Source organism: Calonectris borealis, chromosome 6 (genome assembly GCF_964195595.1).
Source record: "Calonectris borealis chromosome 6, bCalBor7.hap1.2, whole genome shotgun sequence".
In the NCBI taxonomy this organism is placed as follows: Eukaryota; Metazoa; Chordata; class Aves; order Procellariiformes; family Procellariidae; genus Calonectris; species Calonectris borealis.
The window spans coordinates 8,760,655-8,776,679 of record NC_134317.1 but is presented as its reverse complement, the minus strand read 5'-3'; the positions used below and the strand labels follow the sequence as shown (position 1 = coordinate 8,776,679).

Below are 16,025 nucleotides of genomic sequence, written 5' to 3'. Positions count from 1 at the left end.
ATCCAGAATAAAAAGCACCACACAATTTATTTTGCTATAAGTTGCTACTTTGAGTAAAAACAGAAGCGACATTCGTTTATGAGATTATTCACACCATGCATTACAAGTTAGAACAATATCAGAGCAGATATTCCAAATATGCCCACAATCTCATCTTGTCAGATGCAATAGAGTTGGCAAGGAAACATTATAGAAGATATTGGTGTATCTCTTCTTCCTCCCCCTTTTCTGTTTAGAGTGAACTTGCTATCTGAGAAAGCCACTTGGAAACAGAGGCAGCTACTATCAAAAGGAAACAAAAGACAATCTTATGTAAACTTTTGACTGTGGCAGCTCTTCATAAGCCTGGTTTCTGCCATGGGTAACTCCAGATGCACTGGTCATATTATAGCTAATTAGTGAACTACACCCCTTAACTGAACCAGATAAATTTATTAGTCTTTACTTAAAAAACAATTCCTATAATTTCAAGAGTGAGAGAGGTATTTTACTACATCTAAATGCAATCTTAAAGTCAGAAAATTTTTCTCTTGTATATGTCAGTTTAAATATGATAAAGTTTCCTGTATAGTAGTGCCTTTCATCTATCTTTAATTTCCATTGCACTCATATTTTTGCATAGTACAAACTTCAAAATGGCACAATTTGGTATGTAAATTACAGTAAATCAACGTATTTTTCTATATATTATGACTTGACTTTAGGAATTCTTTCAGTATTGGAGAAGGAAAATCTCTAAAGTGTGCTGTATACAGTTGCATCAGAACAAGTTTCAACTAGTTTTCTCTTAAAGACTGAGAAACTAAAACAATATATAAAAATCTATGAGTTAAAAGTGGCTCTGGAAACCTCTCTGTCTCCCACGCATCACGTAACCGTAACACCAAAACCAATGCATTCACATAAATACAACTATTATACAATTTACATTACTTGCTTTACTTTAACCTTCTGTCAACCTATAAAGTTAAACGAATGCTGTTTCAAAAGAATTGTGGTTATACAAAGCAACAGTCATAAATACAGTTAACATCTGTAATCTTAGAGAAAAATTTAATGTAATGTACTGTATGGAAAGATTCTATGGAAAGATTCACAGTCCTCTCTTCCTTGTTAAGAGAAGTCAATGATTCAACAAAATGAAAATCCCAAAGTCCAATAAATTGATTAACAACAATTTCAAATTCAGCTAAATCCTAAAAATAAGATTAGGAAGAAAAAGTAAACATACATAATTATCCAGCATATTGAAAAAGAGTAAAGAATGAAAGGAAGGTAAGAAACAAGGGCATATAGAGTTTACTTATTTACAAGTCTAAGTAAACAACTGTATGGAATCGTGCTTTATCTTGAGGGTACAATCAAAGCCAGCAAAGGTGGTAAAATGCTCTGCGTCATATTTTCACAATGTCACCTACCAATGGATTCAACATATGGCTATAAAAAGTCTATGGGTGATCCTGCAGAGAGCATGTGAGATGTGGCAGCAAAAAGTACAGATGCAGAAATAAGTAGCAAAGTAGAAGCAGAAGCCGCAGAAGTAAATGCAGCAGTAAGAAATCAGTAGCTGGAGGGTAAATAGTCCTCCATACTGAAGAGGCTATCATATACAGTTATCAGTTTGCTTTTATAGACACATTCTTGCAGATTGATTGATAAAAATAAAGAGATGATTGGTACATAAAAATGTATTTCTATGAGTTAAAGATTTTCAGATTTTTCTCTAGGAATATTACCCTAAAATGCCATCCAAAATAAATTCTTATCATAGAATCATAGAATAGTTTGGGTTGGAAGGGACCTTTAAAGGCCATCTAGTCCAAACCCCCTGCCGTGGGCAGGGACATTTTCAACTAGATCAGGTTGCTCAGAGCCCCGTCCAACCTGACCTTGAATGTTTCCAGGGATGGGGCATCTACCACCTCTCTGGGCAACCTGTGCCAGTGTTTCACCACCCTCATTGTAAAAAATTTCTTCCTTATCTCTAGTCTGAATCTACCCTCTTTTAGTTTAAAACCATTACCCCTTGTCCTGTCGCTACAGGCCCTATTAAAAAGTCTGTCCCCATCTTTCTTATAAGCCCCCTATAAGTACTGAAAGGTTGCAATAAGGTCTCCCCGGAGCCTTCTCTTCTTACTGTTTTGAAACAATCATTAAAGGATTAGCCTGCACAGCCTTTAACTCACGCATGTTGGCATACTATGGGTTTAATTTTTTTAGTTTTCAGTTTCACTAACATAAAAATATATTGTGTGATTTTATCCTAAAATAGTCTGGGCAGACTGTTCCCATATAGAGATCTCTAAAAGAACTATACCACATAGTTGTACTATACAAAATACCCAGAGAGCTCCCCATATTTCTCTTACTCCATTTTTTTTGAATGCTGTGAGGTTGTAAAATGGAAGCTAAGTCTTCTTGGATCTGTTAGCTGAATCTCTGATTTCAGTGACCTATTCCTTTACAAATAGGCTACCAAAATTAGGAAATCTGAACTTGACAGCATTATAAATAAATGCTACATTTCCCCTCTTATCAAGCCACAGTGGAAACATCTGTATAATAAAACAGTTTTTCATACCACTGGCTTCGAAAGTGTGGTGAAAGGATGTAATGCAGTCAGTGTTAGCTTGACTTTTGTGCTGCTTGATTGCCAAGCAAATCATGACTATTTATTTGGCATTTTTGTAATGAGGACTTGACTAGAAGGGGACACTTGACTGACTTTTCTTAAGATCGTGTGCCAGTTCCCACAACATGGGAAAACCAGTACTTCATATACTAAATCACTCAATATTGCAACTGAATACTTGATAATAATCCTCATTCCCCCAAAAGTATTCATTTGGAAAATCTGTAATAGCACTTGTGGTCTCAAAACCCTGCCTCCTAATCCAAACCTTCATTTATTTAACAGAAACCACTGGGTTTTGATGTTATTGTAAGTCTGCTCAATTTTTGCTCAGAGGGATCTGCCTACCTTCAGTATTGCATATTCCAGGTATCTTTTGCCAGTTAAGCAAAGTAGGTCTCCTTGGAGGAAACCACTATTACATTTTATTTTCATTTTTATTTTCAGGCCATACTTACAGTAAGCTAAGCTGCAATAAGATGCCCACGCTTCTCACAGCATGAAAGCTATTGCACACTTGCTGGCACCCAGGGGCAGTGGTAGAGAAGTACTGACCCCTAATGCAGTCACTTCGTTCGTACATAACCTCTTAGGTATCAGATGATTTCTATAGTGATTTCTAGTTTCAGGTGTAGCTGTCCTCTAGGAATTTATGTATATTTTATGTTACACATAGAAATAAACCATCTCTGTCCTCAGACTTACAAACGCTAAAAGTGATGCAGCCCAGCAAACTGCTGCAGACAAGTGACATTCAATGCCTGCCACCAGCACCTATAGGCAAGCATGTCTTTTCTTGGGGGGTCAGCTCTCAAAGCACAGTATCATTCAGTCAGCCAAATATAACCATGGCATAACTTACCATTAAACGAAACATTGCATGTTGCTTTTGGATCATTATAGATTCAAGGATTCTACAAATGTCAAAACAGAGGTACTTCCTAGTTCTGATTTGGAAGAAAGTATTTTGCACAAGAGTCTCTCCAAACATTGGAAAATTTAAAGATTTCAATCATGACTTGGATAATGCTATACAGCCTTCAACTGCCTTAATTAGAGACAACTTTGTTCTGAATTGTGAGACTGAGCTTATGGAAAATCAATTTGAAAGTGAAAACTTCAGACTACTTTGTATAAAACAGAGATTGCCTTGTATTGATACCATTGCTAAGATACAGTCATTACGAGAGACTTTGTCAACTAATTTTAATCCCTTTTTCAGGATGGAAAACATAGCCCTAGTAATGATGAAGATTATGTTCAGGTCAGCTAAGAGCTTTCTCTCTCCTTCACAGATGTTGAAGAACACTCTGTATGTTCTCCTATGGGGCAGCTGTTTGCACTGTTTCATTCGAGACTAGTAACAAACAGACTACACGCCTGATGCACTGAAGTCTAGTCCTGTTCCTGCTGAAGTCAATAAGAATCTGCCATTTATTTCCCACGAGTGTAGACGTAAGTCAGGTGCAACGAAATAAACTGTATTTGTTTTCACATTACACAATGTTTCCTTAAAATCAATTAATTTTCCTTTGGGGCAAGAGGAAGTTCCTTGGTTTACAATGAATTGTTGTTCGTGATGCTATAAAAGAAACAAGGAGACAGACGGCAGCCTTAGCATTTTTCATGTTTCTAAAAACGTGTTATATACTGGATCAGTAAAGGCAAGCCAATTAATTAAAATTCTTTAAAAAATTTCTGAAATGGTCATGATAATTAGCTTTAGGATACCCTTAACACCAAAACACAAAAAGCATCCGTTCAGGCAGTACGGCCACTAAACTTTAAATTCTTGTGAAAATGCATCTTCACTTGAAGTCTAAAATGCATCTCAAATATATCCTTAATGTGGTCATATTTACTTTTTTGTTAATGAACAACAAAAGAAACTACAGTTTTTTGCATCATAGGAAAAAACCAAATACAAGCTCCCCACTCCCTGCCCCAAAACAGAGGGAAATGTTGCCTCTCAAAACATATTTATTATCAGTAGGCTCTGAGCCAAAAAGTGCTCTGCTCCTTTCCAGCTCACAGTCTTTTTTTGGGTTTACATGGCCAAAGCACGAGACCTCCCACCACTCTCATTGTGTCTCATCTGAGACTTTTTTGGGGGTTCGATCCTCACCTACACTCATAGATCATGGCACCTTTCAGCTGAATCGTAACACCAGACTACAAATAGCTGAAATAAATATACACTTAATAAACATATTCTTACATTGATACAGACATTTAGGATGATTTCTTCATTCTCTCCTCTTCGTTTTTAATGATTTTAGAGAGGATTATTACAACAGGTTAAGGACTGTCTGCTAAATGTACTTTGTTCAACATTTAACTGTGTTTGGTAGAAGTGGTAGACACATTCTCATGTCTGAGAATGTCATGAGACACCCATGTCTCCTCCAGGTTTGCCTCTTTAAGTGGCACTTGAGAAGATAACTTTCACTTAACATCCTGCAAAAGCCATTTCTGTGTGCTTCTTGACAGAGCGAACTGAAGTGCTTAAATTATGTTTGAAAATAAGATTTGGATTTAAGTCCCTAAAGCGTTTTTCAAAAAGTTTAAACTTTACCTTTCTGTGCCTTGATTTATTAAGTCAAGAGAACAGGAACAAAAGCATTTTGTTATCTACCTAGCCTGTTCCAACGATTTATGAATTAGGATGTATTTGGTGCACTGGGGTCTTTAAGTGAAGAATTATTTCAGGTACTTATTAGGAATTCTTCAACAGACAATCCTCTACACTTTTATAACCACAATGAAATGAATTAGAACACTGAATTTTCTACTAGAAGGCACGAATAAAAGAGAAGCACATACAAGACAGCTTTCCTTACTCAACCATGGTAGAGTTGAGATAAAACAAAAGGATGGGGGGAGGAAGAGAGAAGAAAGAGGAGAGTAGTATGTATTTTGCACTAAGGGAAAAGATGATCATAGAATCATAGAATGGTTTGGGTTGGAAGGGACCTTTAAAGATCACCTAGTCCACCCCCCCGCCATGGGCAGGAGATGAAGGTCTAAAGGTTGTACGTCAAGTTAGCAGCTCAACATGCTTTGAAGGTATCATCAATAAAGGTCAAGAGGAACAAAGTTATGACAGTGAACTTTAAAATCCCTGACAGAATGCTACACCACCAGTTACCATGTGCACTTCTTTGTTATTCATACTAAACCATTTGTCCATTTATAGAAAGCTTTATTGATTTACACAGACACTCATTTGTCATGCCCTGCGCAGTGTATTAATAGCTGTCCAAGCACTTCAAATGTGCTCAGCAATTTTTTCCTGCTTTCTGATTTTGTATATTTTTGTGGTCACAGCTTCATACAGTGCACATGAGAGGACAAAACCTAGGTCAAAGCCTGTTGTTGGTAAAGTAAGAAGTAATGTTGTTGTAATCTTTCCTTAGGTCCTTATGGCATTTTTTTTGGTAAGCTGCTGTTGTAGGAAGAGTTTACCACTTGAGCCATCTCTATATCTTTGTATTATTCTGACCATGTTACACAGAAAATTTGTCCTTTGAAAGGCTAACCCAACAAATTGCCAGAGGGAAGTTTAACAGCATAGTTATGCTGGTTAGAAGTACTGAAAATTACATTTGCATTTTTAAATCAACATAACTATAGCAACAAAAGCCTTAACTCTAGCACTATGAAAGCATTTCCACTGGCCACTTTCCAGTGCCTTTTATATTGCTATAGACAGCTCTTTGCTAGGAGTAAAATGGGAACTGTACCTCACAACCTGTCTGTCAACGTTTGGATGTTTCCACCTTCTGCTTTCCACTTTCCACAATAAAGCAACACTGGAGCAACCATGGAGCATCTCCCCACTGAACTGCAGCCCATGTGCTACAGCTCTGCTCCCTGGCCCCCCATCCCCAGGACAGTAACTGAGACTGGAGAATGCTAGGTGATGAAGTAAGCTTCATCACTACTGATGAAGTAAGCAGTGAATTTAGCGGACTTATACTTAACAAAGTATTATTGTATGCTTTTTCAAATGTCTTAGTCTTAACTATTTCTTCTGCCTCATGGAGATAGGGGAAAAAAACCCAAAAGGACAAATTAGTGATATGATGACAGCCAGGCTTCTCACCCTTGCTTCAAAACACATGGGCCCTTAGCCTTCTCAGTTGCATCATTTTCAGATTTTTTTTTAGCATGATAAAATAGGCTATTCTCTTTAACCACACTTAAAACACTTGACACATTTTATCTGAAATAGTTACTCAATGTTCAATTCACATTCAGATAAAACATGGCATGAAAGCAACACATATGTGATGTTAAATACTAAAATACAGAACCATACAAGTGTTAATTATAATTGTCTGCAAAAAGGCCATATTAAACCTTACTGGGCAGTACTGGTGGGGATCATTCTTGCAATTTAAAATGTCAATAATACATTTTTTAATTCTTTACTGACACAAAAAATATAGTGACATTAGAACAAGCCACCAACAGTTCTCATAAGCAGTCTATCTCACTATGTTATAGCTGTGCTACCAATAAAATGGTTTTGAAGCCTCATAGAAAGCAGTATAACCACCTTCTTCTAATGTATGCTAGAAATCAGAAATTTATTCAAGATCAGAAAGCTAACCACTTAAGATTATGTAAAAACTTGGGCTTAAATGTTCCTAACAAAAAGCAGCCAAGGTCTGTGCAGCTGCATATGATGTTTTACAAATTATTGATGAGCTGATTCATGTATTTAAACATGAATTTACACTGGAAATTATGTAACAGCTTACAAATTGTATGGATTTCATGCTGCCAGAGATCAGAAAACAGAACTTGCTAGTTTGTCTGCAGCAGATCGCAGGGACAGGCTCCCACCCAGGGCTCATAACCACAGAGTGTTTCTCAGTTCCCATGAGAAGAAACAACGGGTGTTCAACCTAAATGAAGCCTCCTTTTTGAAAGAAGGGGATAACTAGAATTTAATCCTTCAAATCTACTTATACTGGATAAACATATGAACTTCAGGAGTTGAATCAAACAAACCAAAACCAAATGAGATTCACACACCTCTGATGAGACTGTCTCCTAAAAACGACTAAAAATAAACCTCATATTCCTGGGAATTCCTCTGTGAAATACCTTTACTTTTTTATTTTATTTTTCAGAAGGTGGGGCTGGAAATGTTTAACTGGTTCAAGAATGGTAATATTTGCCTTTTATTTTGGTTAACTCTAAAGTAGTTAAGAACGACGAGCCTTTAAAATTCTCAACATTTTCCCTTCTGACACCATAGAAATGTCTGGACTTGACATTTTAAAGAGAAGGTTAGGAATAGATCTAGCAAAACAGACTGCATTATAAGCCCAGGCTTATCTTCCAGCAAATAAATATCTAGGCTACTAAAAGATGTATCAATAATAGCTTTGTATGTTTACCTGCATGCAAATTGTATAAAACAGCAAATTCTACCATTATTTACAGAGAATGTAACAGACTTACAATATATCCACAGGTAAAGCACTGTCAATACAGGCCTTTGAACAAATAGGTTAAAATTATGAAGGATGCTTTTTCTTCCCCCAAAATTCTTCCAAATGATCACATATAAAACATTTTTTGAGGACGAGGAGTAAAAGAGATCTAAACAAGCAGAGATAGGCAGCATAAAGCTGTGCGTATTTCCTGAAGTTAAAGACATACATACTACACATGATGGTCTATATAATGCATACACACTTGATAAAGCATAGAAGTACAAGCATGGAAAACCAGAAGTCCAGCATGACTCCTATTTTTTACCACTCATCCTCTGAATAAAGTGCTGAGCTGTGCGCGTCAGTGCGATGCATTGCTCTGCACAGAACCAAGGCACTTACCTTCCACAAACGATATTCCTAGGCTGCCTAAAGAGAAGCAGCTGCTATTAATGAGGGGTAAAATGACAGACAAGAGAAAGCCCTCTCACTCACAGTCAGGCAGACCCATGAAGCTATGTGATGCCCATCCCGTCATACAGCAGCACTGACTTGGGCAGTCAGGAAGGAGGGATGCTGAAACTCATTCACCTTTCCCAAAACTGCCACTGTGCTAACAGTGCAGGGCGTCTCCCTAAAAGTGTGCACCTGGGCACAACGTTACAGGCCACAACGCCGTTACACAAATGTAAGACATAAGACTGAATTTTTATGCAAGGAACAGTGTGTGCATGTCGTGAAATTTGTTTATTTTCTGATTTTCCAATATTCACATTTGGTGATCCTTCCCCTTGCAAACTGTGAATCAGAGATAGCTGTTCCATCCCTTTCTTTTTTTTCCTCTTGTTTTAAGTGATCTGTTCCCTTATGGAACTGTTCTCCCTAAGAACTGAGAACATTTCACTCTGACAGACTTACTGTGCTTCCCCATGTAATATTAACAGACAGTTATTTCCTCTATCAAAGAACTAAAAATAAAATCCTTGGTCCATTAAAAAAGTATGAGGTCCTGAAATTGTAAGTGAAACTAAGATTCTTACAATTAACACAGGGAGAGAAAGGCAAGCTGTGTGGACCCGATTCATCTTAAGGGGCATTTTGCGTTTAATATCAAATTGTATTTAACATATATAAAAATATCTTTGCATTGAAAACTCATATAGGAGTTAATCATATCACATTTGGTCAGTTGCATTTGTTTCAGTTTTTCTTGCAAAAATACCGAACTTTTCAGGGAGAATTCTAATTCTTTGAAATACTAATTCTTTGAAATTAGTAAAGACTAGTTGAAAACCATTGACTATCTACACATCCAATGCAGAAGGCTTGATAAAAAACTTTCAGTGCAGCCATTTTCAAAGAAAATACTTGCTTTCATTTGAAAGGAAACATTTTGCAGAAGATTTTGGTCAAATTTAAAAGTGACATTGAAACCAGTACAAATATTTCCAGGGCTTTGGGTCCTTCTGAAATGATACATATGGCAACCACTTTTTAAAAAATTCACTTGCCTAACCACACAACAGAAGGTTTTTTGTTTTTAATTCAGATCTTGAGGAAAACTCAAATACTTTCAGGACAGTTTTTCAAGCAATAAGAAAGGCAACTTTAGAATCTACTTTAAAGGAGTTATCCTTCAAACCTTCGCAATTTTGACCATGAGGTTACTGACACAGAGAAAGTTTTCTACTTTCTTTGATTCCATTATCCACACCTTCCTGAGTAGCACACTCAACATCAAGGTTAATCTAAGTATAGAGTTTGAAAAGAATAGGGCGTTTCAGATCTATGTATGAAAATTAATCTTTGGGCAACTTTATTCCAACAGAACCCATTTCTTATTTTTTTCTACTTGTCTAGCTGAGATGCTCATAGTAAATACAGGCAATATTACTACCGATTCATGGTGCTGGGAAGTGGGTATGGAAAAAGAAGCCCAAGAGACAAACAGTTTGTCTTTACAGGACACACCTCAATAGCTAAGTATAGGAATAAGCCACAATGGCCTTAAGCTCATTTTCTTCAAAAGTTGAAATTCAAGAATTTAGTTATTCCTTTTAGCAAATTTAATTTACCTTTTCAAATTTTGGCAGGTCACACTAAAATATTCAATTCAGGAACAGAACGTAGTTTTAGAATCTAATTAATTTTTTAAAAATGTGATTTATTTTTCTTTAAAAACGAAGATAAATTAAAAATTATAGTCAATGGAATTAAGTAGAAAACCTTGAAATTAAGTACCAGGAAGCCAAGGATTACACATACGTATATACAGGAAAATTTTTTTGAATTTCTAGAAATTCTATCTATCAAGAGCAGCTCTTCTCCTTTAAAGTGACTTTTATATATTTTTTCTAATATCATTGGAATGAACATGAAATACAATTTCATAGTTTAATGCTAAAAATGGCCCTAATGCCGTAACTGGTACTTTTAGGCTGCTCCATGCACCTGAACTGAAGGGCTGTTATTAAATGATAGTAGAGAGTTCAAATTTGGACCTAAATTTGGCACTATCTTCAAGGAACACCAACACCAACCTCCTCCCCACTCACCTACTCCCCTCCCCCAGGAAACTAAGCAATTGAATGTGCTGGGGGTTCATGATTGATAGAAAGAGAAGATTAAACACTTTAATGCATTCCTGCTTTCTTCCCTGTGTGTCTTTTAATGTATCATCAACAATTGTCTCCCATAACCAGCTATTTTGGCTCTCACTGGAAGGTGAAACAACAGATATTTTGCCCTGTCTTCAGAGAAAGTGGTTGCTGAATTTTTACCAAGAAATATTTTTTCCCAATTATTTATCCTAAGTGTCTTCATTTAGTTCAAACAAAAATAATTATGAAATAAAGTGATTTAAACTGACAACCTGGAAAACACTGATCCCATATGCTTAAATGTCACATTCACTGGCTGTGTGATGGGAAACTCATATTAGGTCCCTGTTATCCAATGATTCTTTAAGTGGGAAAATCTGATTTTTGCTTCTCCAAAGAAACATGTATGACTTTTTATGAAATGGGAAAAAATATACAGCTGGTTTTCCTTTTTAAAAATATCCCTTGAGCTTATTTTTATTTGAATTCTGAGAAAAAGAATGACTTTTCTTTGCTATACTATGCAATAGATTTAAAGTATTACATGATGTTATAATTGATATTGTCACAAAATATTTTTAAACATAATAAAATACAAAATACATCATTTTCCTTCTCCTATGATGAATCATTTTACTCTTTTCCTTTAAAGACTTGGAGTTAAAAGGTTTCCACCACAATAAGCTATTAATGTCAACTGTTTCACAATTCATAACATAAATTTATAACAAGTTTCTCTGTTTTTAAGCACACAGGAGCATTGAGTTATTTCTGAAGGCAATGTTTCCTGCAATTTCACTTGCTTCATCAGAAGTCACCCATAAGTCAACTGCCCCAGGTATTTCAAAATGAACTTCTTTTGATGGCTTCAGTTATTTCTCTCCCTTCCAGCTAAGGAGTTGCGAAGCAAAGCAAAGTAGAGCAGGTATTGGTGCACTGCATTACGAACAGGATCAAATACCATATAACGTGCAGCAATTGTTTTGTAGCCAATAGCTAACTTCTAGTAACTGAATCACAAAATTACTGTTCATTTCTGGCTAACTGAAATAAAACTCTATTTGCAAAACATCACCTTGCTTCTCCCGAAAGCTTTGAACATTTTTCTTTTTTGTTTTACAGACATGGTAAGTAGCAAACAATACCCCTCACTCCACACAGCAATATGCGCGAGGTTGATTTCTGCACTGACATTTGTTAAATTAAAAGTTCTGATTCATTTTATTTTTAATCTTTTAGAGTGGATTAGTGAATTTGCAGAGTAATTGTATTTGGCTTAAAAGAACAACAACCCAGACCCCAAATTCTGTCTCTTTTAAAAGCTTCAACAGTTTGGAGTTGTGTCTGCTTTTTCTGCCCTGCAGACTGTGCTCACTTCAGAGAAGATGGATGTAGAGCGATGAGGATCCCTTAGAAAATGTCTGATGTGGCAGTTCCCGACTGTTATCCTAACTGGTCATAGGAAATGTCTCCTATTGTGCTGGCTGACATCAGGTGCATCTACGCTGGCTTTTTGGCTTGGATGAGCAGTGAGTGTCCTGCTCAAGAGTTTTTTCTGATCACTCCACTGACCAGGCTACAATTCACACAGCAGTATGGCCTTGGAGCCAATGGACTGGGTTTCTTTTACAAGAAATCGGAAAAGGAACTCCAAATGCTGTTGGGCTTAACAAGAGCTAGGCCAAAGTAAACTTCCCAAAACGTATATAATGTGTACGTCAGGTCCTTAGCACCAACAGCTTGGCTCTGCGGATGTGCTCCTGTTACACTGCACTGCTTGCTAAGGTAGACATATAATTACAACAGGCTATCTTCAGATCCTAAATTAATAGTGATAGATCTAAGGAAGTCATCTGCCAGAACAAGAATGTATCCCATAACACCAAAGTAAAAGATAGGCCTATTGGGACAGTGTTTTCCTACACACAACAGAGGCATTTTTTTACTTGGATATTTTTACAGCTTTGTACTGAAAATAGAAAACATTTCATGAAAACAGAAAATATGAAACTGTACAGAAACATATATGCTAAAGCCAGCCACATGGAAAGTAAATACTATATAAGTGTTACAGTCAATACCAAATACTTTCCAACTATCTACTTAACCTTGCTCTTCAGCATATAAAATTTATCTCAGATTTTGTTCTTTGTACTTATATTTATTGGTAAACTGCATCCCCAGGAGGTCCAAGAAAAGCCTGAGACTACACACTTTAGGAGAATGTAGCAAACTGTAGAAGTTCTTAAAAAAACAAGCTTTGGATGACAATAACAGTCTCATATGGAACATACATTAAGTCAAAGTCGATGGGATTCAGTAAGAAGTTCAGGCATGAAAAGCATAGCAACAGCAGCCCAACAGCCCAGCTCTGATCTACATAATGAGCCAAATTCACATCACAGATAAGTAAGCACAATGCAGGTGCAGCCACTGGAACTGCACCCACCTTCACATGTCCAAATTTGACACCAGATAGCCAAATACATTAGAATCAAACATGAGAAAATGTTGCTGTTATCTTATTCCAAGCTGCTGTTCAAGAGCAGTATCAGTAATTAATTGGCCTAAAGGGAAAATGCAGAGAAAAGAACAAAAATAAATCAATGTATGAAATACTATGCAATGTAATATATACCTAGGATCAATCACATTACTGGTCTGTCAATTGGCCTGCAATTGGGAAATATTCCTGCCTGGCAGAGGTCACTAGCAGGGCAAATGAGTTGCTTAAAAACATGAGAAGTTCTCATCTCTTATTTCCATTTGATTTGTCTGTGAAAAATACAGTTTTTGCCTAATACTAGCAAGTTCTTTTTTACAATGAACTAAGAATACCTGTTTTTACCCATCTAACTGGGTACAATTTTGAATGGTTGCCCTGGGGTCACTGTGAAGGACAAAACATTTGATAAAGAGAGTACGAAGACGACCCCCACTGGAATGAAAAAAAATATATTCTGCCACATCATGGGGAACCAAGAGGAAGACACAAGCTGTCTCCTTAGCAGTGAAGTTACATCAACACTACACCAAGCAGCTCAGCGAAGATCCACTAAAGCTGGCTCAGGCTGCTAATATATTGTTCTACTGGGGCTAACACCCTGGTTTCCAAGAAGAGTTAATTAGTTCACATGAAAACTATGCCATGCAGCTACACTGCTTCTGCTACCTGAACTACCATGCATGGCAGGGCACTATATAAAAAGACTATATTGTTTATAAAGCTTGTAACACAGCCTCTTTCTCTGTTTCACTCATCCTACCTTAATTTAATCAAATTAAAGTAGGTAGTGATCAGCTATCTCTGCATGGCACTGGGGAGACGCTACAATGTGTAACAAAACTGTTTTCATGATGACACAGATCAGATTTAAGGTTACAGAAAGAACATTCATTGCTTATTTAAGAAAAAGAATATTACAACTGTCACTATTGGTAATAGATGTGTCGTGGTTTAATCTGGCAGGCAGCCAAATACCACGCAGCCGCTCGCTCACTCCCCCCGCCCCCCCAATGGGACGGGGAGAGAATCGGAAGGGTAAGAGTGAAAAAAACTCGTGGGTTGAGATAAAGACAGTTTAATAGAACAGAAGAGGGAAAATAATAATAATAATAATAATGATAGAATATACAAAATGAGTGATACACAATGCAATTGCTCACCACCCGCGCTAACCGATAACCAAATAGCGATCGGTACTTCCTGGATCATGCCTACCCTTCATATACTAAGCATGACGTCACATGGTAAGGAATACCCCATTAGCCAGCTGGGCTAAAGCATAATGACATCAAAGCAATATAGGACTGAAGGAAATTATCAAGGAGGAGGCAACAGGCTTTTCTCTGGCACATGTCTAAAGTCTAAAGAAGCAAACTCCGTGAGGTTTAAAAGAAGAAAAAGAAGGAGCTATTAAGAGGCAGGTAAGGAGAAACTTTAGCTGTTTCAGCCATATGACCTCTTCATTGAAAAGCCCTTCTTTGCTCATTTCCAGCCTACCATAAACTATTAAGAGAAATGCTAACCAAGTATTTCAGTGGAAGAGATGCAATACAAGAAAGGAAGATTTTAGCTTCTTCTGTAATGCACAACAGTCTGACATAATGCACAACCCTCAGACTCATTTCTTCAGCTGACCTGAAACTGTTGCAGTAACTTTACAGAGGACTTTGTCTCGCAAAATAACCGATTTGTAAGTACTTTTTTTCTTACAGTTTACCAAAAAGCTGAATGACAAACCTAGGTCTTACTTGCTTCCTCTTTTTAAAAGAAATTTTTCCTAAAGAACTTAAACATTAAGACCAAGAGCATTTAAAATCAGAAAAACTACTCTGGAAGAACAAACCATTTGATTGAAGACAACAAGGAAACCTGCAGGCTTATTGAAGGGAAAGAGCTGTAATTACTAATTGAGCATTTCTCTTATCCTAAATAATTTCCAAGTCTTGGCCTTGTATGAATACATACTAACCAGAAGAGGAATAGAAAAATGCATGAATCGCAAAGATGAATGAGCGCTGTCACCACACGTGATGGAAGGTTAGCAGATATCACAGGTATTCCTGCGGGAAGGGAAGAAACTCTGCCCTCTAGATGGCATTATGCGCCTGTATATCCCAGATGCAACTGGAGAGTCCTGCCAGGCAATCTAATCATTTCTCCACCTGCATAGGAAACATGGGCACATACGTCAAAAAGATCAGATGGCAGTTCTTGGTCTCAATGGGAAGGTGACAGCTGCACACTGCTAAACAGCAGAACAGAGGCTATCCTGGGGCAGAGTCCCTGTTTTAGCTGTTTGATGTGGGAAGCAAAGGAAAGGTGCTCCATCTGAGAAGAAAGAGAATGGAGGATCTCCCTGACCCCGTATGGGGAAAGGCAACTTAAAACTGGCAGGGATGGGCAATATGTGAAAACATTAATTCAAAAACACTTGGGGAGGGAGCGGAGGAAGATTGTCCTAATGGAAAAACAACTACTTGGCATTTAAAAGTACTGCAGATCTTAACCAGGCAAAGGCATACTAAAGCATGTATGTATGCATGTAGGTATACATGTCAATGCATGTAAGGTTATATTGGACCCATGTATAACTGTTTTGATGATACATTGAAATTAAATAACTAGTTAGTGAGTAATCAGGTATCTATGGAACCATCAGGTATCTATGGAAATCAGAGTCCCACGTAATGGACCGAAGTCAGACTATTCCACATTTGATTTATCTATTCTCTTTATATATTTATAACTAATCTTAAAATCTGTGCTTGTCATGATGACAGATTAAGCAGACTTAAAAATAATCGTTTGAGTATTTTCTGGTGTGGATTATTAAAGTG

The 16,025-nt window shown here is 37.0% G+C and overlaps 1 protein-coding gene across 1 annotated transcript in view; it reads right to left on the bottom strand.

The window, feature by feature from the left end:
* The window catches only part of NCKAP5 (NCK associated protein 5), a 398,069-nt gene that overhangs the window by 102,638 nt on the left and 279,406 nt on the right, over positions 1-16,025 (bottom strand). The window lies entirely within an intron of this gene.